This window comes from Leopardus geoffroyi, chromosome E1, assembly GCF_018350155.1.
Source record: "Leopardus geoffroyi isolate Oge1 chromosome E1, O.geoffroyi_Oge1_pat1.0, whole genome shotgun sequence".
Taxonomy (NCBI): Eukaryota; Metazoa; Chordata; class Mammalia; order Carnivora; family Felidae; genus Leopardus; species Leopardus geoffroyi.
Window position 1 is genome coordinate 1,619,459 of NC_059330.1, and position 19,568 is coordinate 1,639,026.

At 59.8% G+C, this 19,568-nt stretch overlaps 1 protein-coding gene across 23 annotated transcripts in view; it reads right to left on the minus strand.

The window, feature by feature from the left end:
• MINK1 (misshapen like kinase 1) overlaps positions 1-19,568 on the minus strand; it is a 44,501-nt gene that overhangs the window by 16,103 nt on the left and 8,830 nt on the right. The gene's annotated exons all lie outside the window — the stretch shown is intronic.

Genomic DNA, 19,568 nt, shown 5'->3' on the forward strand with positions numbered 1-19,568 from the left:
CGAACCCCGATGGCCAGCTGCGCTTTTCCTGGGCTGGTTCAGAGTTCACGTTCTAGAGGAAAAGTCAGAAGAAGGTGAGAGAAAATGGACGTTGGGGACCAGGTGGCTTTCCAGACGTGCTCCTGACTTCACGCTCAGTGACACACTGAGTCTGTGGCCTCACGTGCGAAGCAGGGGCGCCCGAGGACGCGCCCCCAGAGCTGGGGTCAATTTGAAGTGAGGCGACGCCCATAAAAAGCCTGAGCCCCTGCCTGGCACGGAGCACGTGTGCAATGGGAGTTAATCGGCACTGTTATTTCGTTTTGTAGGAGCAGGGACGGGGCAAGCCAGCGGGGGGCCGGATTCGAGAGCCTCCCTCCTGGGTCCCTGTCCCTCTTCTTCCCCGTCCCGAGACCCAGGGCTTCTGGGCCGGGGCGGGGGGCGCTCTCGGGGAGAGCAGGTGACAGCGAGAGGGCCTCTCCGGGAGGGGCGGTGGGGACGCGGCACTCTCAGTCCCCGCTTTCCGGAGCCAGCGGTGCCAGGAGAGGCACGGGGCTCAGACAAAGCCTCCACAGAGGCTCACGGCCCGCGGGACCGCAGCTGCCGGGCGGCCACCCGCACCCCTGCCGGCGGGACTCGATTCGGAGCGGGAGGCTGGGCGCGCCAGCCCGAGGGGCCCCACAGGCGGGGAGGACGTCACGAGAAGAGCCGGGCCGGGGCCTCTGTGCCGACAACCTGAAAAGGATACGACCCGAAACTCCTTTCGCCCCGACTCTGAAAACCAAGCTAGGATTTCTGGAAAACCAAACGCAAGAGCCCCTCGCCCTGGGTCCACTGCCATCAGCAGGGAGACACCAGCCCGAGGCCTCCGCCGAGCATCCACACCAGCCTCCCTGGTCCCAGCGTGCGCCACCGTGTCCCGGAGCCGGAAGAAAGGGAAGCAGCGAGACCAGCCCGGGGCCGCCGGCACATCCCGACCGCTCGGGTCATCCGCGGGGCAGGGCTGCCCCTCCTCTCGGGGCCGCGCGGACCGGCCCGGGCTGTCGTGGCTCTGTGTGGCCGAAACCAAAACCACACCAACGAGGCAACCTTGACCAGGCCTCAGACAAACAGCGGGCCCACAGGAGAGAGACAAGCTGTCACCGTGGGGGGACCAGCGCCAGGTCTGTCCGAACCGAGGCGTGCGAGGAGACCGGGCCCTGTTCTCTCGAGCGCCCGCAGCCCCACGCTCGGGGAGGGGGCCCCGCAGCCCCCAGGACGGGCTCACCCGCGCTGGCACCTCCGACCGCTGCCTGTGGGCAGGTCCCCGCTTCCGACACGGACGGAGACAGCAAGAGGGGTGCTCCTCAGCCAATGGGAAGCACGATGCCCCCGCGAGCCCGGCCACTGCACCGCGAGCGCCTCAAACCGGCACAGACGGATCTCATCTCGGACCCCGACCCGCCGCCGCCTCACGTGTGCGGGAGACACAGGGGTAGGAAAGGCATCCTTGAGGTCAGGCACAGTGTCCGGGTTTGCGGTTCCAAGCCCGTTTCCTGACCCACAAACCAGGACGGCCGCACCTGCTGGGAAGGGTCGTTCCGAGAATCAGGTCGAGACCAGGCATGTGACGCGCAGTCACGGTCCCCGACAGCTTGCACGGAACATGCTCGGGAGGCTGTCCCTTCTCCGCCTGTCAACAGCGGCACCGTTTTCCACGCCGGTCACCCTGTCCTTCCTCCCCTCCTCTCAGTCCCGCCCCGGCCCCGGGCTCCTGCCTCCCGGTCCCCTCCAGCTCCCGGAACAGAGTCCCGACACCTCCACGCCGGTTGCGTTGCCCCCATCGGTAGCCAGCCGGTGGATCATTTCCGAGGCTGGGTCTGTGCCCGCCCTGGGCCGGGCTGGGCCCTGAGCAGGGAGGTCTGCAAGGCCGCCGCCCCTTGCTTCTCTCCCCTGTTAAACGTTTACCGAGCACAGATAATCCAGGGTGGCGACCCCCCAGCGGACACAATGGGAGCCCAACACACGAGAAGCACGGAGGGTCCCCGAGGGACCCGCAGTCGACGGGCCGAGTGCCCCGAGGCAGCGGTGCGGGTTTTATGCCAGAAGAACACTGTGGGCTGCCCAGGCTTCGAGAAGCTTCCAGGGGAGTGGAGGCTCCTGCAGAGCAACCTTCCGGGAGGACGCGGGCACTGACCGGTTCGGGGCGTCGGACTGGGAAAAGGTCCCTCTCACAGCCTCAGGGACAGCCATCAGTCAGGCCTGGCATGTCCCACAGGCTCCTGGAGGAGACCACACTGGGTGGAGCGGACAGGAAGGAGGAACAGAGGAGCTGAGGCTGGCCTCTGAGGAGCAGCTGTGCATCCCCACGGGGACAGCAGGACAGCCTGGGGGAAGCGCGCCTGGGGGGGAGCACCGGGAACGTCCGTGTGGCCAGAGGGGCTGCGGGTGAGGGGCAGCAGAGCCCAGAGGCACAGCAGCCCCAGGGGAAGCCTGGCCAAGAGGAAAGGATCAGGTGACAGGCAGCAGGGCAGACAAATGGTTATGGAGACAGGAAGGCGTCTCATGCCCGTGGAGGAAGAAGACAGAGAGACAGGGGACCGATGAGGCGCGCTGGATGGATCTCTTGGGGCCCGTGAGGGCGTGTGTGTCCGTATACATCCCACCTTGTGTAGACGGCACGCCCCACGGGCTTACAGTGGTGACGCGGCACAAGGCTGGCTCCTCCCCGACGCACACACCCGAGGATTCAGAAGGCCCAGTTCAAATGGGATTCCTGCACTGATCTGGCCTCACACGCGGGCCCCTGGAATCTGCCTCGTCCCTGTGCTCAGTCACTCTCTTCGCTGGGGATCCGGAGGACCCTCCAGAGGAGGTGCTCTGCTCCTGGGGAGCACCAGCCAGTCCCGGCCCCTGCACGCAGGCCCAGCCCCATGACGACACCGGGCCTCCTCCGGCTCTTCCTCTCGGTGCTCACACTCAGGGTGGGGGCCCGGATAGGGAGGAGAAGCTGGGGAAGAGAGGCCTACACAGGATGTCCGGGGCGCGGGCTCTCAAAGCTCACGGTACAGGAGAATCACTCGGGAACAGACTCCTAGGATCTGGCTCCAGGGGCTCTGGTTTAGCACACAGGCCTGGGGGGAGGAGCAGAATCTATACATTTAATAGATGCCTGCCCCCCCCCCCCGCCCCTCCCGGCGGTTCTAACACACTCCGAGAAGCTGCACCTCAGGGAGGTACTGGCAGAGGACGGGGTGTGGGGTCCCCGGTAGCAGTAGGTCTGCGTGACCTCGGGCGGCAGCGCGGGCAGCATCTCTGTGCCACGAACTGACGAACGACTGCCCTCCCGTGATGGCCCCTCAGCCTCTCCGTCCTCACACCAGCCCTGCCTACAAATGACCTTTTCCTGTCAGCCAAGCCAAATCCCGCTGTTTTCAGGAAGTCCTCCCTGAAAGTCTTCCCAAGCTATCCCACCCATGAATTCCGACTTCCATGTCACGGTGGAGACGGTGAGATTTAAGCTTCTCAAGAACAGGACTAAGGGGACGTGCATTTTTAAAAAATAATCTGAGAGTAAGACGAGGTTGTCAACTCTTGCCATTTCTATTCAATGTTACACTGGTGGTTCTAGCCAGGGTGATTAGGAAAGAAGAAATAAAAGGCATCCAGGTTGGAAAAGAAGAACGAAAACTGTCTCTCTGTGCAGATGACATAATCAAGGGTGCAGAAAATTCTAAGGAATCTACTAAAAATCTATTAGAACTAATCAATGAATTCAGCAAGGTTGCAGGATGTAAGACTAATAAACAAAAACCAACTGTATTTCTACGTACTACAACGAATAACCCAAAAATGAAATTAAGAAATCAACTCCATTCATACTAGCATCCAGAAGAATACATTTAGCCAAAGTGTCAGACACGTGCACTGAAAACTATAAACATTGTTGGAATAAGTTAAAGACTTACGTAAACAGAAAGATTTCCCAAGTTCATGGATCAGAATGCTTAATATCGTTAGTATCTATAGATTCGATGCACTTCTATCAAAATCCCAGTGGGCACTTTTGCAGAAACTGACCAGCTTATCCTAAAAATCCTATGGAAATGCAAGGGATCCAGAAGACACAAACAATCTTGAAAAAGAACAAAGTTGGAAGACTCACACTTCCCGATTTCAAAACTGACTACATAGAACAGTGATAAAGACAGTGTGGTACTGGCATAACGATGGACATGCAGATCAATGGACTGGGACTAAAGAATCCAAAAATCACCTCTTGAGTTTGTGGTCAATTGATTTTCAACAAGAGTACCAAGTCATTCCACAGTCTTTTCAACAAATGATGCTGGGGCAACTGAGTGTCCACACGCAAAAGAATGACACTGGATCCCTACCTCATACCATAGACAAATATTAACGCGAAATGGATCACAAACCTAAAAATATAAGAGCTAAAATCATAGAAATCTTTTTTTCCCCTGCCCCCTAACACCACAGAAACCTTAAAAGAGAACACAGGAGTAAATTTTTATGACCTTGGATCAGGCAATGGTTTCTTACAAATGACACCAAAAGCATAAACAACAAAAACCATAAATTGGATTTCCTCAAAATTGAAAACTTTTGAGCTTCAAAGGACACCAACAAGAAAGTGAAAAGACAACCCACATAATGAGAGAAAACATTTTAAATTATGTATCAGATGGCCACCTGGGTGGCTCAGTTGGCGAAGCATCTGACTTCGGCTCAGGTCATGATCTCATGATTCATGAGTTTGAGCCCCAACTCAGAGCCTGGAGCCTCCTTCGGATTCTGTCTCCCCCTCTGTGCCCCTCCCCGACTTGTGCACGCACACACACGCCCACTCTCTCTCCCTCTCTCAGAAATAATACATGAATCAGCTTCAAATAAATGAATGAATAAATGAAAAAATAAATATCAGATAAGGGACTTGTATCCAGAATACAAAAAGGACTCCTTAAGAATAAAATAATAAAAAGACAACCCAATGAAAAAGTAGGCAAAGGAGGGCATCTGGGTGGCTCAAACGTCCGACTTGGCTCAGGTCACGATCTCACGGTTCGTGGGTTCGAGCCCCATGTCGGGCTCTGTGCTGACAGCTCAGAGCCTGGAGCCTGCTTCAGATTCTCCCTCTCTGTCCCTCCCCTGCTCACACACACACACACACACACACACACACACACACGCTCACACACTCTCTCTCTCTCTCAAAAATAAGTAAAAGATTAAAAGTTAAAAAAAAAAAAAAGCGGGCAAAGGATCTGAATAGACATTTCTCCAAGGATCTACAGTGTGGCCAATAAGCACCTGAACAGATGTTCACCATCATTAGCCACACACGGCCACTGACGGGCTAGCTCAGAAGGACGGACAACGACACACACTGGCGAGGATGTGGAGAACTTGGAGCGCTGGTGGGAACGTAAAATGGTGCAGCTACTTTGGGAAACAGTTTGGCAGTTCCGCAAAATGTAAGACAGAAAGTTCCCACATGACTCAGCAAGTAGACGTCCCAGAGAACGGAAAACATACGTACACACAGGAATCTGTACACGTAGCGTTCACATGAGCGTTATTCTCAGCAGCCGAGAAGCGGCAATAACCCAACGTCCATCAGCTGGTGAACGGATAAATACCCGTGCAACAGAATATTATTTGGCAACGAAAAGGTATGAAACAATGACCCACACCACAACGTGGACGACCCCTGAAAACACGCTAAGTGGAAGAAGCCGGTCGCAAGGCCCCGTGTTGAATGGCTCCATTTCTGTGCAATGTCAACGGCAGGCAAATCCGTAGGGGCAGAAAGTAGTGGCGGCTTCCGGGAGCAGGGGGATGGCGGTGACTCCCAGCGGGCACGGGATCTTACTTGGGGCTGATGACAACGCTCTGACATTGGGCTGTGGCGACAGCAAGTCTGTGAATCCACCATCGTCTACTTTACAGAACCCTGTGCTACGTGAGCTCTAGTATCGACAAAGCTGGGGTGCCCGGCTGGCTCAGGCAGAAGAACATGGGACTCTAGATCTCAGGGTCGTGAGTCTGAGCCCCACGTTGGGCACAGAGATTACTTCATAAAAACAAAACACAATTAAAAAAAAAAATCTGGGGGCGCCTGGGTGGCGCAGTCGGTTAAGCGTCCGACTTCAGCCAGGTCACGATCTCGTGGTCCGGGAGTTCGAGCCCCGCGTCGGGCTCTGGGCTGATGGCTCGGAGCCTGGAGCCTGTTTCCAATTCTGTGTCTCCCTCTCTCTCTGCCCCTCCCCCGTTCATGCTCTGTCTCTCTCTGTCCCAAAAATAAATAAACGTTGAAAAAAAAAAAAAATCTGATGAGCATGTCCCACGGCACTCAGTAGACTGTTTTGATCGGGGACGGTTTCCACACGAAGAAAGCAACCCTACAAACGTGGGAGGGGGCCCTCAAAGTGCTCTTGGTCTGGTAACACATACGAAGTCCTGAGCCAAGCACAGAAAATGATAAAATCTACGTGATTCAGAGTTAGGGAACTCGGTTCCCGTTTTTGGCTCTGCTGCTAAGAGGCTGTGTGTCTGGGGGTAAGTCACTTAAGCTCTCTGAGGTCACGGTCAACAAGAGAACATTCTGGCTCACTCTCTACGGTTCTAAATGCTCAAGTCCACTCCCCACAAAGCTGTCAACCTAATGGCTATGTCATCACTTCCTCCCCGTGCGCCAGGGTCCATGCTGGGCTCAGGAATGCAGCGGTGAATGAAATGAGGTGGTCTTTGCCACAAGGTTGCTGACAGTCTGAGGGGGGAGGCAAACACTTTAATTATAAGCGAGGGGCTTGTCTGTGCCACAGACACATCAGGGCACTAGGACAACACCCTTCCCAAGTCCAGGAATTCAGGGAGGGGCTCTAGTGAGGGCAGCAGGGTCTAAGAGCCCTCCGGTGCTCTCCTACGGGCAGGGGACCCTATCACCTGTCCCTTCCGTGTGGCCCTTACCCGTCCCGCCTACATGTCTGTCTCAGCCACCTGTCTCGCGGCCCACTCTTCCCACAGCCCTTTAACAATTAAGTAGCTGGCAACCTGGCATCTTCGTTCTTCCTGGCGCTGCTGAGGGCTCCGGAAGTACAGGGTCATGACAGACGTGGAGGAAGGTGCTGGTGGCTCGCTCGAGTCACAGGTGAAGGGGGTTTGGAGCAAGTGCGTTTCCTGCCCGGAGTCGAGTACAGCCAGAAAGTGGCAGAGCCGGGCTCTGCCCTAAAAACTTTTGACTCCGAGGCCTGCGTTGCCCTGCTCAAAGCCCCTTTGCCTCAGGGACCATGTTTCCAACCATTTGGTCTCATTTCTTTGCTCTTAAAGCTTTAAGTAATACCTACACCCAACGTGGGGTTCCAACTGACGACCCTGAGATCAAGAGTCACACGTTCCCCACCAGCTGGGCCGGCCAGGTACCCCCCGATTTGGTTCCTTCCTTCCCCGAGTCACAGCTCCTGGCCCTCAGCCGGGTTCCCGACCCAAGGTAGGCAGTCCAAGGCCACAGAGAAAAGACACGCTGGGGCGGACCTCCCGCGCCAGCCGTTCCCCGACTAGGACCCAGAGGGAAGACGCCAGACGGCACCGGAGTCAGGGCTGGAGAGGCCGTGAGCAGGTCAGACGCAGGAACGCGGAGGCTGTTAGTGGGAGGAGGGCCCCCGAGAACAGGGCAGAGTGGAGGGGGTGGAAGTGAGGACAGGACGCCCGACGGATTCCAGCTGTCCCCTGGTGTCACCAGGAACCCGGAACCGCCCCCGGAGCCAAAACAGCGGCTGTGCCGCATCAGACCGCAGTGAGATTCTGGGCTGAAAGTCGGTGAAAATTACTCCCGGTGGCCAGCCCTGCCCCACGAGCTTTACGCGCACCGAGTAACTGAACCCCACAGGACTGCAGGACACGGAAGCCGCTGTCGTTTCCGGCCGACAGGTGAGGAAACAGAGGCTCGGGGAAGGGAAGTGACTTGTCCAAAGGCAAGCAGCTGACGGGCTCCGGAGCCCGTGACGCAGCCTTCCCTCGATCTGACCTGGCCCCGAGCCAGGGGGACCCCATCGCTACTCGTCACAAGGTTACGTGTCTCATCTCCCGCCCGGGACAGAAGCTCTTTACGGGTGGAACACCGCTCGGGGGGTACGCGGGCGCCACGCCGGACGGGCCTGAGTGAAAAGGCATCCCACGCGGGACCACAGCGGACTCCGAACACGCGCGTATTTCTTCCGTGAACACAGGCCAGCACTGGAGATGCGTTTTCTCTCCCGTATGCTTTCTTTCTCGCAGCGCACAATCCCCTGACCGTGGGTCGCTAAGACTTGCAGTGGAAGCAGGCCACCGGTAGTTAAGTTTGCGGGGAGGCCGAGACCACGCAGATCTGGGGCTGCGGGCGTCCGTGCCCCGGGCACCCTGGCGGGCCAGGGTCGGCCGCACGTTGCTGCACGGTGAGGGCGCAGACTTACCGTCTGCGCTCTTTCCCTCGCAAGAGCTTCTGTGCTGAAGCCTTTCTCACCCTCCATGTTTTACAAACGTTACAACTTTGTAACGTGTGGCGCCTGGGGGGCTGGGTCAGTTAAGCCTCCAACTTCAGCTCAGGTCACCATCTGGCAGTTCGTGGGTTTGAGCCCCGCGTCAGGCTCTGCACTGACAGCCCGGAGCCTGCTTCGGATTCTGTGGTCTCCCTCTCTCTCTGCCCCTCCCCTGCTCACGCTCTGTCTCTATTCTGTCCCTCAAAAATAAACAAACATTAAAAAATTTAAAAAAAACCAACTTTGTAACGCCTCCAGGTGAGCCTCCAGGCCACGGGGGAGACACAGAGGGCGTCATAACAATGCCGGAAGCAACGACTGCCGACTGCCGGGCGGGGCTCGGGCACAAGTAGCAGGGCAGAGTGGCAGGGCCAGGTTACGGGCGCTGGCTTTCCTGCGTGACGCCACTCGCCATGTCTGATGACGCAGTTCAGATGCAAAGAGGCGGCCGCAGTGGTGGCCACACGTGCGCTGCAAGGGTGGTGTCCCCCCAGCTGGGTGGTGTGGTCCGTGCACAGGACCGCCCGGCCCCCAGGCCTGTCTCCTCTGGTTCCAGGCGCTCCTCCGATGCTGGGCGACTTGGCGCTTGTGGGCCCCACAAAGCAAGAGCAGCTGAGGGGAGTCGGCTGGGTGCACAGACACCGCGTGCGAGAACACACCAAGGGCGGGAGGAAGGGACTGTCCCTCTGGACCCTCCTCCTCAGTCCTAAATGGTGACCCCCAGGGCCAGCGCCTGGCTCTCTCTCACCTGCTTCCCCCTCTAAGACTCCCATCTGGAGGAAGAAAAGGGGAAACAGTGCTCACAACTCACAACTCTGACAAGCAGCAGGGCTGGGGCCCCAGCTGACACCTCCTTCCCCTTCCTGAAGGAGGGAGCCCTTGGGACTGAGGTCAGGGTGCAGAGGAAGGCCGCGTCCTCCTCCCAAGAGCAGTCGGGTTCGGGGGGCTGCGATGTGGAGGCAGTGGGGCTACTAACTGAAGTTCAGGGCTGAGGTCAAGGCCGTCGGGCAAGGGAAGGAGAGACCCCAGCTCCTCCCTCACAACTGGGGGGAATTCCCAGACAGGGACAGGAGGGCCTGGGCCCTGCGGGGTCCAGGAGGAAAGGGGCAGGTGACAGATGGGCCAAAGGAGGCAAGCACCTTAGGGCTGGGGGCACATTTCTCACAAGTGGCCCAGACCTGGCAGGGCTGAGCCCGGGTCTCCAGCCCGGTTGCACTAAGGTAGGCCTCCCCCCACACCTCCCACACTGTCTGCTCGGGTCCACGAAACCCCCTGAGGGGTGAAGGTTTTGTGAAGTACTTTAGCAAATGCAAATTGTTATCACCACATCTTTTTTAAGAGCCTGTCAAACAGTGCCTCCTTAAATACCCTGGCTGTGCCTTCTAGGAGCTTCTAAGTCAGACACCAACACAGAGGGAAGGAACACGCCGACAGGAGTCACATATGCCACAATGTGAGAGGTTAGCCGACTGCAGGGCAAGGAGGCAGGATGCGGAAACCAACCCCCTACTTTTCTGCTGACCTGGGGGCCTACACCCCACATGGGGCTCCGAACTCACAACCTTGAGATTAAGAGTCACGTGCTCTACTGACTGAGCCAGCCAGGCCCTCCCCTCCCCCCACCAGGGTCTTATAAATACAGAATTTCAGAGCTAGAAGGGTCTATCCACTCAGAACTCCCAGAGGATTCTAGGAGGCTCTGGGGTGGTAGAAAGAACTAGAACCACAAGGCCTGGGGAAGGGCCGGTCTGCCCTGTGCTGCAGGCCCAGCAGTGTCACTCACTGGGATGTGCCCTGGCAGGTCCTGCCGCTGTAACCGGGCCCAGAGGTGCCATGCTGCCCTGGACAGGAGGACCAGGGCTGGGGGAGGGGCCGCAGGCGCCCCGCCCCCCCCCCCCCCCCAGGGGAGGCAGGCTCACTCCTACCCGACGGACGGGGAAGGGGCTCCAGGGAAGAGAGTGGGGAGCCGTGTCCACAGCAGGACCCGAGGGCGCTGCCGCGGAATCCTGCGCCACATGCCTGTCCCGCGTGGAAGAGCCTGGATCGGCGGCTGCCAGGGCCCCGGAGCCTCCACTTATCTGGTGCGGAGACCGGGCTGCACACAGCAGCCCCACACAATTAGGCCTGTTTTCCTGAGCTCTTCCTGTGACCGAGGAGGCCCCCACAAAGGGGACGAGGGGCAGGGGCGACGTGGTACCAAGGCCCGGCCTGGGGGAAGGGCCCCAGCCTGCGCGAGCTTGAACGGGGCTGCCCTGCCCTGCAGAGCAGCTTCAAACCCCACCCCCGGGGCCAGAGGACCACGGCCAGCCTGGAGCACCGCAGCCAAGCCGGGCAGGGCAGGGGGCTGAGGGGCAGGGTAGACAGGTGCCCTAGCAGGCCGGTCCCCGGGACACGTGGAGGGGGCAGCACTCCGCACAGGGACGTACACAGTGACCCCCTTCACTTGGCCGCGAGCAGCCAGAGGACGCGTGTGCATGGACGCCCACAGTGCCACAGGTGGGGGCGTGTCTCTGAGGAAGAGTGTGCGGGTGAGGGGGGCTCATAGGGGCGGTGGCCGGGGCACCGGAGGGGCCGGGGTCTCATCAGAACACCTCCCCGCCTCCCCCACCTCCGCGGGAGACGGCCCTCCTGGGGGAGCCAGCGTCGTGCCCGGGACCCCCGTGCCTGCGACACGCGTGGGGGGCAGGGTGCCATCAGCACGTTTCTACCCCGAGGGCTTGCAGGGAAAGCAGGCTCGAAGCCAAGCCTGGCCCTCTGGCGAACCCCGTGCCCCAGGGACGAGGACAGAAGCCCACCCACCGCCCAGGGCCAGGAGGGCGCGAGCACCAGGAGGGTTAAGCCCCCACCGGCTCCCCGGAGACCAGCACGTCCAATAGCAAACAAAACCTGCAAAGACGCCTTTCCCCACGTCCCCTGCTCCCAAACCCGACCGTCCACCCCTCTCTGGCCAACCTGCCCCTCACACTGGGGCCGAATCGGACCCTCGGGTTCTGGCTCCACGCGGGGGAGTACGGCCCTCGGGTCGGTGGCCACCACCCGTGTCCTCACGTGCTCAGTGGGGGTGCCGCGCGGGACGGAGGGAGCAGAGGGGAAGGACAGAAACCGGGAGACGTTTATGTGCCGGGGGAGGGACAGTTCGAGTCTCTCCTCCCGGTCCCTGTGGCAGAAGGACACACACGCGCGCAGAGGCAGGAACAGGTTCAGACACGACGCATGCACAAGCACAAAGACTGCTCTAATGGGAAACCAGTCAGAGCAGAGGGCCCTGCCCACGCGAGGAGGGGGGGAGCGGTCCCCCGCGCGCCTCAATGCCCGGGCTGCCCCCAGACCCGGCTGCGCAGACCGGGACCCCCCCGGCGAGCTGGAGGGTGCCTGGGGAGCGGCGTGGGGAAAGGGCAGGGGAGTCAGCAGTGGGGAGGGAGGGAAGGAGAAGGGGGGCCGGCGGCCCCGGTGCTGGTTCTAAAATGGCCACAGGCAAGGCAGGGGACAGATGGTCTCTTTCTGAGGCTGAGCTGGAGAAAGTGGGGAAAGGGAAAGGAAAAAATAAATACCACCACAGTCAGAAACTTAAAAATAAACCCCGACACCTAAAAGATAAACAGCTTGCTTCTGAGGCTCGGCCTGCCCACAGGGTGTTCTGGGGGAAAGAGAGAAGGGGGGCACGCTCTGGCCTCGGGGTGAAGGCCGCACCCCGCATCGGCCTTTCCTCCACCTCCGGCGACTAAGGGACTTGGCTGTTAACGTGTCATATGGAGTCACGGCAGTCTGATCATGGCTCTGCCACGGAACCCGCTTCTGTCTCTGGCCAGCAGTCAGTTCTGTCACCTTGCGGCTGGGGGCCACCGCAGCCAACAGCCAAACGCCGCACGTCGCAGCCGGATGGCTCACGGCCACCATCTCATTTGCACCTCATACCTGCAAGGGAAGCAAGCCAAGCAGGAGTTATCGCCCCATTTCACAAAGGAGAAAACCAAGGCTCCAAGGAGTGACATGTTTGCCAAGGTGGAGCTGGAACCTGGGGCTCTGTGCCCGCCGTTCACTCCTCCAATCGCACCGCTCCCGGCCAGCCCGTCGCTCCAGAGCTCAGTGCAGACACGGCCTCCTCCAGGAGGCTTCCCGGACTGCCTACCTGCTCCCACGGGACCCTCTACTGCCCCTTTCGTGGCACCAGTTACATTCGCGTGAAAAATTTTGTAGTCGTCTGTCTCCTCCACCAGGCTAAGTTCCTGGGGGTCAGGGCCACGTTCAAAATCTGTCTGCTGAATGATAAATACAAAAGTAAAAGAAAGTTGAGGCACCTGGCTAGCTCAGGTGGAAGAGCATCCGACTCAATCTTAGCGTCATGAGTTTGAGCCACGTGATGGGTGTAGAAACTACTTAATAAAACTTAAAAAAAAAAAAGAAAGAAAGAAAGAAAAGAGAAAAGAAAGTTGGTGCTCTCTAGAAAAACCTTCCTTCCTCCCTGATGCAATCAATGGTTTCTAACGCTAGTTTTGGGTTTCTCTCCACTCTTCTAATAATCCACGAATATTGGGGCGCCTGGGTGGCGCAGTCGGTTAAGCGTCCGACTTCAGCCAGGTCACGATCTCGCGGTCCGTGAGTTCGAGCCCCGCGTCAGGCTCTGGGCTGATGGCTCAGAGCCTGGAGCCTGTTTCCGATTCTGTGTCTCCCTCTCTCTCTGCCCCTCCCCCGTTCATGCTCTGTCTCTCTCTGTCCCAAAAATAAATAAACGTTGAAAAAAAAAAAAAATAATAATCCACGAATATTCACTTAAAAGCAACGCACCGGGCAGCTGGTAAAAGTGAGTCCCTTTTTGTCACGTGAACCGGCGCTCCGTGATTCATACGCTTCAGAAATACTACGTATCAATGGAAAGGGCACTTTTTTAAAGCAGTGAACTCGTACATAGTTGGCAAAACCCAAACAAGAACATTAATAAAGATCCAAAGACTGGGACGCAACCGGGCAAGAAGAGATCAAGGGAAGGCGTCCCGGAGGAGCCAGGAGCGCGCTTTGGGAACGAAACGGAAGTGGGCAGAGGCTGGGTGGGCGGGAGGGAAGGGCAGAGGTCCCACCTCAGAAGACCGAGCCCAGGAAGGTTCGGAGGTGCGGGATGGTAAGTGCGCTGCGGCAGGGAACAGCCACTGAGAACCAAAGGCCTGGGCACCGTGTGATGGAGGCAAACCAGCACGTCTGGGAACGTCCGAGAGCCTCCCTCCCGTCTCCCCAGTCCCGGCACACAAGAATTCCTGGAAGTCGGAACACTCTGAAATCCACGAAGTGCTGCAGATTTGCAGAATCATTACAAACAGACTACCTGCCGGAGAGCAAGGGAAAATGCTGTCAAGAGGTCACTTATTAAGACCACTGGGGTCACGGGGACGTAGGGTGAAGAGTGGTGGTGCATGAAGACAGAAAGCAGACAGAAAGTAGAACCGAGTGGAGGACGGGTGAGGGCCGGAGGGGGTGGGGGGGGCACAGATCCGAGGCCCCGGAGACTGGGCTGGGGAGGGCTGTCTCTGGGAGGCGACACTGGTGAGAACAAGAAAGGGCAGAGTATGGGAAGAGAAAGGAAAAGGGAGGAGGAGGAGGAGGAGGAGGAGGGGGAGGAGGAGGAGGAGGAGGGGGAGGAGGAGGAGGAGGAGGAGGAGAGGGAGGAGGAGGAGGGAGAGGAGGAGGAGGGGGGGGAGGAGGAGAGGGAGGAGGAGGAGGGAGGAGGAGGAGGAGGGGGAGGAGGGGGGAGGAGGAGGAGGGAGGAGGAGGAGGAGGGGGAGGAGGGGGGAGGAGGTGGAGGGGGGAGGAGGAGGAGGGGAGGAGGAGGGGGGAGAGGGAGGAGGGAGAGGAGGAGGGGGGAGGAGGAGGAGGAGAGGGAGGAGGAGGAGGAGGGGGAGGAGGAGGGGGAGGAGGAGGAAGGGAGGAGGAGGAGGAGGGAGGAGGAGGAGGGAGGAGGAGAAGGAAGGAAGGGGAGGAGGAAGAGGAGGAGGGAGAGGGTGGAGGGAGGAGATGAGGAGGAAGGAGGGGGAGGAGAAGGGAAGAGGTGGAAAAGGAGGAGGGGGAGGAGAGTGGGAGAAGAGGAGGAGGGAGAGGGAGGAGGCAGTGGCAGGGGATGGGCCGAGCCCGTGCAGACTGGCACACACTGAGCCCGAGCTCACGGAGGACAACAGTAATCAGGGGCCGGATAATAATAAGCCTTCTCACTGCTGGTTTTCTGCTGCAGCACAAACAGATCATTACACCTCATTGCCAACCTCCTCCTGTGGGAGTCAGGTGTCCACAGATCCAAGGGAAGGGACCAGGGAAGCCTCATGACCAAGGAAGCCTATGAACGGCCTCTTCCCTCATTCCTTCTAAATTGGGGTGGGGGGGGGGCAACTGGCTGGCTCAATCGGAAGAGCTTGCGGCTCTTAAATCTTTGGGTTGTGAGTTCAAGCCCCACGTTGGGTGTAGAGACTACTTTTAAAAAATATAAAAGTAATTCTAGATGGGAGGCCAACCAGGTGTCGTGGGGTGGCAGGGGGAGCCACATGGAAGACAAGGGACGAGCGGGCGTGGAAAGAGCCAGCAGGAAGGGCAGGAGGGCAGAGGACGCAGAGCTGAGTCAGGCAGCACAGCAGGTGGAGGGTGAGGCCGGCAGGGAGGGGAAGGACGCGTGTCTGAATCACAGACTGAGAAAGGAAGAGCAGGGCTATTCTCCAAAGGGTGGAGACCAGATACTCCTTGGCCCCACCAAAGGCCAGCTCAGAATAAATGACAGCCCCAGGGATGGGGGGGGGGGGGCAGGATGAAGCCAACAGGCTCCCCCAACTTCTCAGCAGGCCCACCTCTCCCATTTGTCCTCAGAAACCGGCGCTGCGCCTGGGGGGCCAGTTCACACGTTCATTCAACAAACACCGAGTGCTTGCCAGAGACCAAACCACGGCCATGAATGCCGCCTCCCTCACGGGCCCACAGGAAGCAGCGCTTCTGGAAGGACTAAGGTGAGGTCACAGCAGGCCAGGGGGCCAAGGGCCTGCTGGGGAAGTGACATGTAAGCTGACACCAGAGGGCACGGAAGAATCACCCAGCAAGCGGAAGTCTGAGGCAGGAAAGGCTAAATCCCTGGGCCAGGGGCCCGGCAGCCCCCACCCCAGGCCGGAGTCAGTGAAGCACTTTGCACACTTCTGTGTCCAAGTCCCGGGTCTCATGTCCCAACAAAGGCACGCGTCCCCATCAGAGCATCCCAGGTGAGGCCCCGCTCCCCCCACCCCCCACCCCCCACACGGGTGCTTCCGCTGGGTGGGCCCAGAGCACCTGCACCCAGGCAGCAGGACAAACAGGACTCTCAAGTTGAGACACTGGATTCTGAACTTGGTCTCTGTCCCGGCCCCGGCAAGGCTAGAGGACTTTCTGGGGATTATAGGGGCTCTAGGGCAGGGAGAGGGGACCCTGAGGGCTCACACCTGGGGGCTCAGTGACTCACCCACCCACGGCCCAGACGGTCTTCTCTTTCCCAAACAAAACACTAGGGAGAACATGAATGTCCAGACCCCAGGAGATGCCCTTTCTAGGACTTTCTTTTTTAAATTTTTTTTTTTCAACGTTTATTTATTTTTGGGACAGAGAGAGACAGAGCATGAACGGGGAAGGGGCAGCGAGAGAGGGAGACACAGAATCGGAAACAGGCTCCAGGCTCTGAGCCATCAGCCCAGAGCCCGACGCGGGGCTCGAACTCACGGACCGCAAGATCGTGACCTGGCTGAAGTCGGACACTTAACCGACTGCGCCACCCAGGCGCCCCTCTGGGACTTTCTTTCATGAGAAATCAGGCAGCCCCCACCTACCCAACCAGACACCTTACCTACGCTCGTGTCCCATCCCCACAATGGCTCTGGGAGGCAGGCCTTGGCCTTGCCACCCTCATGTGACAGATGACAAAAATGGGCCCTCGCCAAAGGTCACCCAGGAAGTGACAGAACTGGGGCGTCAGTTGAACTCTGTGTCCAAGGCCTGTGCCCTTAGGGATGAGTGGTGATGGGAAGGCCCCACTACTCCAGGCCCCTCCCTGTCTTCAAAAGCCCAGTAAAAGGCCCGATCTCCCCAGGTCAGCCCTCCCCCGGTTTGGCCGCTCCCCTCCGCGGCACCAGTGGGCTCAGGGCTCAGTCCCCGCTGCGCTCGGACGGTGATGTCCCTGCTTCACAGGCCTGGAGGCCTTCTGAACCTTCCCCTATCCTGCGTCCTTCCCAGATGCCCAGCCCCCCACCCACACCCCGACTTGGCCCCCTGAGGTCGCTACAGTAGGGGCCGGTGTTCCCCAGACGAGCTCAGACCTCATCCCTGGCCGTCTGGCCCTGGCCTGTTTCTCTCAACTCCGTCACGCCCAGCTTCACACACAGTCACCGCCCCCGAAGCGCGCGGGACGTCGCAGATCGCACCCCTTCCCTGCTCGCACGTTTAAGGCAGCACTGAGAACAAACAGCACCCCACACAGTAGGTACTCGCGGATTTCCAAGAAGGGAGGGAGGGAGGGAGGGAAGAAGGGAGCAGGGGACTCCTGGATCTGGAGGGACCCTAGGGGTCATCCGGTCCCGTAGTTCTGGGGGCCGATCTGCATCAGATCACCTGGGAAATAATGTGTCACCGTTCCACCCTGGACCCACTGCATCGCCGCCGGGAGCAGTGCTCGGCACCTGAAGGCTGGAGAAGTGACCCAGGTGACTCTGACTGCGAGCCACTGGTCCCGCCCCTTCATTCTGCAAGCGAGGAAACCAAGTCCCAGCCACAGGACACGCATCCTGGAAACGAGAGATGGAACTGAAACCGGAACCGGGTCTCTGGGCTCTGAACGCCACACTCACCGCCCCGTGCATCGTGTTGCCGGAGCTCCACCGGCCCCCCGGGGTCAGCAGCCAGGGAGACGTCAAGTCTACCCAACGTGAGGAGGCTGCGACCCCGGGCCCGCCAAGCGTGCGCGAGCCCCCGACTTAGACGGGGCCGGGCAATGCAGCGCCGTGGTCAGCGAGCAGCGCCGGAGGTCCGAGCCAGCGAGCTCTGAGCCCCTGGCCTCCCACGGGCACCTGGAACGAGGTAAGACAACCCGCGGGGGCTCTGCTTTACACGCGAGCACTCAGGTGACTTCTCACTCTCATCAGCGAACGGTGCGGACGAGCACATCCAGGGAGAGCGCCATGCCGGACAGCAGGGTAAGACCCAAGGCGAGCGGCATCCCCAGGAGTGAGCGGCGGGAGCATTTCTTCACTCAAACTCTGAGCACCAGGGCTGGGCTCGACAGGCTGGGTTCAAGGAAGAGCACCAACCCCCACTCACACCCGGCTCGACGTAAGAAAACAGGGGGCTTTAGACAGGAGCACGAGGGCACTCTGGGCAGACCCTGAAAGGGGACGGAGTATGTGTGGCCTCGTCTAGGTCATGCACAGAAGACAGAGAAAACGTCCATCTGTCTTTGGGATCCGGCACAAAGACTGGTGATCTGGGGACAAAGCCCTGAGAGGTGGACCTAAGTCACCATGCCCACCGGCCGCCAGAGGCCTCTGCGACCTGGACGCTGACCCGCGAGGCAGGCCTCCGTGTGCCGAGGGGCTCTCCGCCCTCCCGTCCTCCAGGGTGACCGGACTGCCAAGCCCACCTCCGTCTCCCCTTGAAGGCCAATGACGCCGCCGCACGTGGCGTGGAAAAGGGACGGCCAGGGAGCGGGGCAGCCCTCCGTGCCGGCCACCTCTACTCTGAGAAACCCAACTCGACTCTGCGTCACGCTCCGAGTCAGGGACACGGCCTGCCCGGGCTCCAGGAGGCCCAGGAGGCTGTCATCAAAGGGGCCTCAAGGGCCGCTCAGGGTTTCCTACGGCCCATCCCCCCTCCGAAGAGACCTCGGAATACACCACCCGCCACTCGAATCGTCCCTCCGTCCACGTCCGAGCCTTGGGTACCCAGAAAGGTTGCTGGCGCTGTGTGAACACAGGTGTGTGGAACAGAGCCCCCGGGCAGAGAGGCACCCCCCGCGGGCCACCCCCCGCGAACGGCGAGGTGCAGGGCCCACGGGACCCTCACAGGGCGGGTTTCTTCCTCCCTTTTAACACGCGCAGAGATGCTGCCGCGTTTTGTTACCGTCGTCCCCCGAATGGCCTTCCCACCTTCCTCCGGCCCCTGCCCTGGGCCCCCAGGATGAGGAGTCGGAGCCGGTACGGGCGCCACGGTGGGTCCAGGCCGAGCCGGAAAGCGGGAGGCGGCCAGAAGCACTGACGACGGGAGACCCTTGGCTCCTCTTCCCGTTGCCTCGTCCGCCACGTCCGCCACTGATTCCTGCACCACTTGGCGCGTATCCGTGTCAGGCCTGGCGCCTCCTGGGAGGCGGGCGGGCGGGCGAGGGGTCGGCTCTCCCGACTCAACCAGCGAGGCACCTGCTGCGTCAGGCCAGCTCCACTCCGCACACGCACAGAGGGTGGAGGCGGGAATGGTGGGTCCCGGGCCGGGGTTCACGTTTCACGGGGACAGACGGGTGTGGACATGGGCACTGGGGACGGCTGCACGGCGCGCTTAACACGGCTAAAATGCTCCATTTTGTGCCTGTTTAGCTGTGATAAAAAACATTTTTAAGGCAGGAGTGAGAGTCCTCCTCTCTTCCTGCTGAAGGACAGGCCTCTCTGAGTCCGTCTCCTCTCCTCCGAACCCAATCTTCCGGATTCCCGTGAGTGTCCTTCCCTCCTGTCGTCACTGCTCCGCCCGGCAGCCCAGCACCCACGAATCTCCGCCAGTTCCGGGCACGGGCCCCGGGAAGCCAGCACTGCTGGCACGTGCCCGCCAACGCCAGCCCCCCGCAGCCCCCAGAGACTCGGGCTGGCGCCCCACTCCCGCTTCTCGAAACACGCCCCACGTTTAGGAACAGAGCCTGTCCTCTATCGAGACACAGATCTGGACCGCGTGCCCCTCAACGGCTGCAGGCCGTCCTCGCGCAGGCTGCCTCCGTCCATGACGCGGGCCACACTCCCCGAGCCTCCGAACAGCGTGAGCACAGACACAGGGACAGCGGTGTGTTCCCACGAGAGGTCGCGAGGCCTGCTCGCTGCACCCACGCGT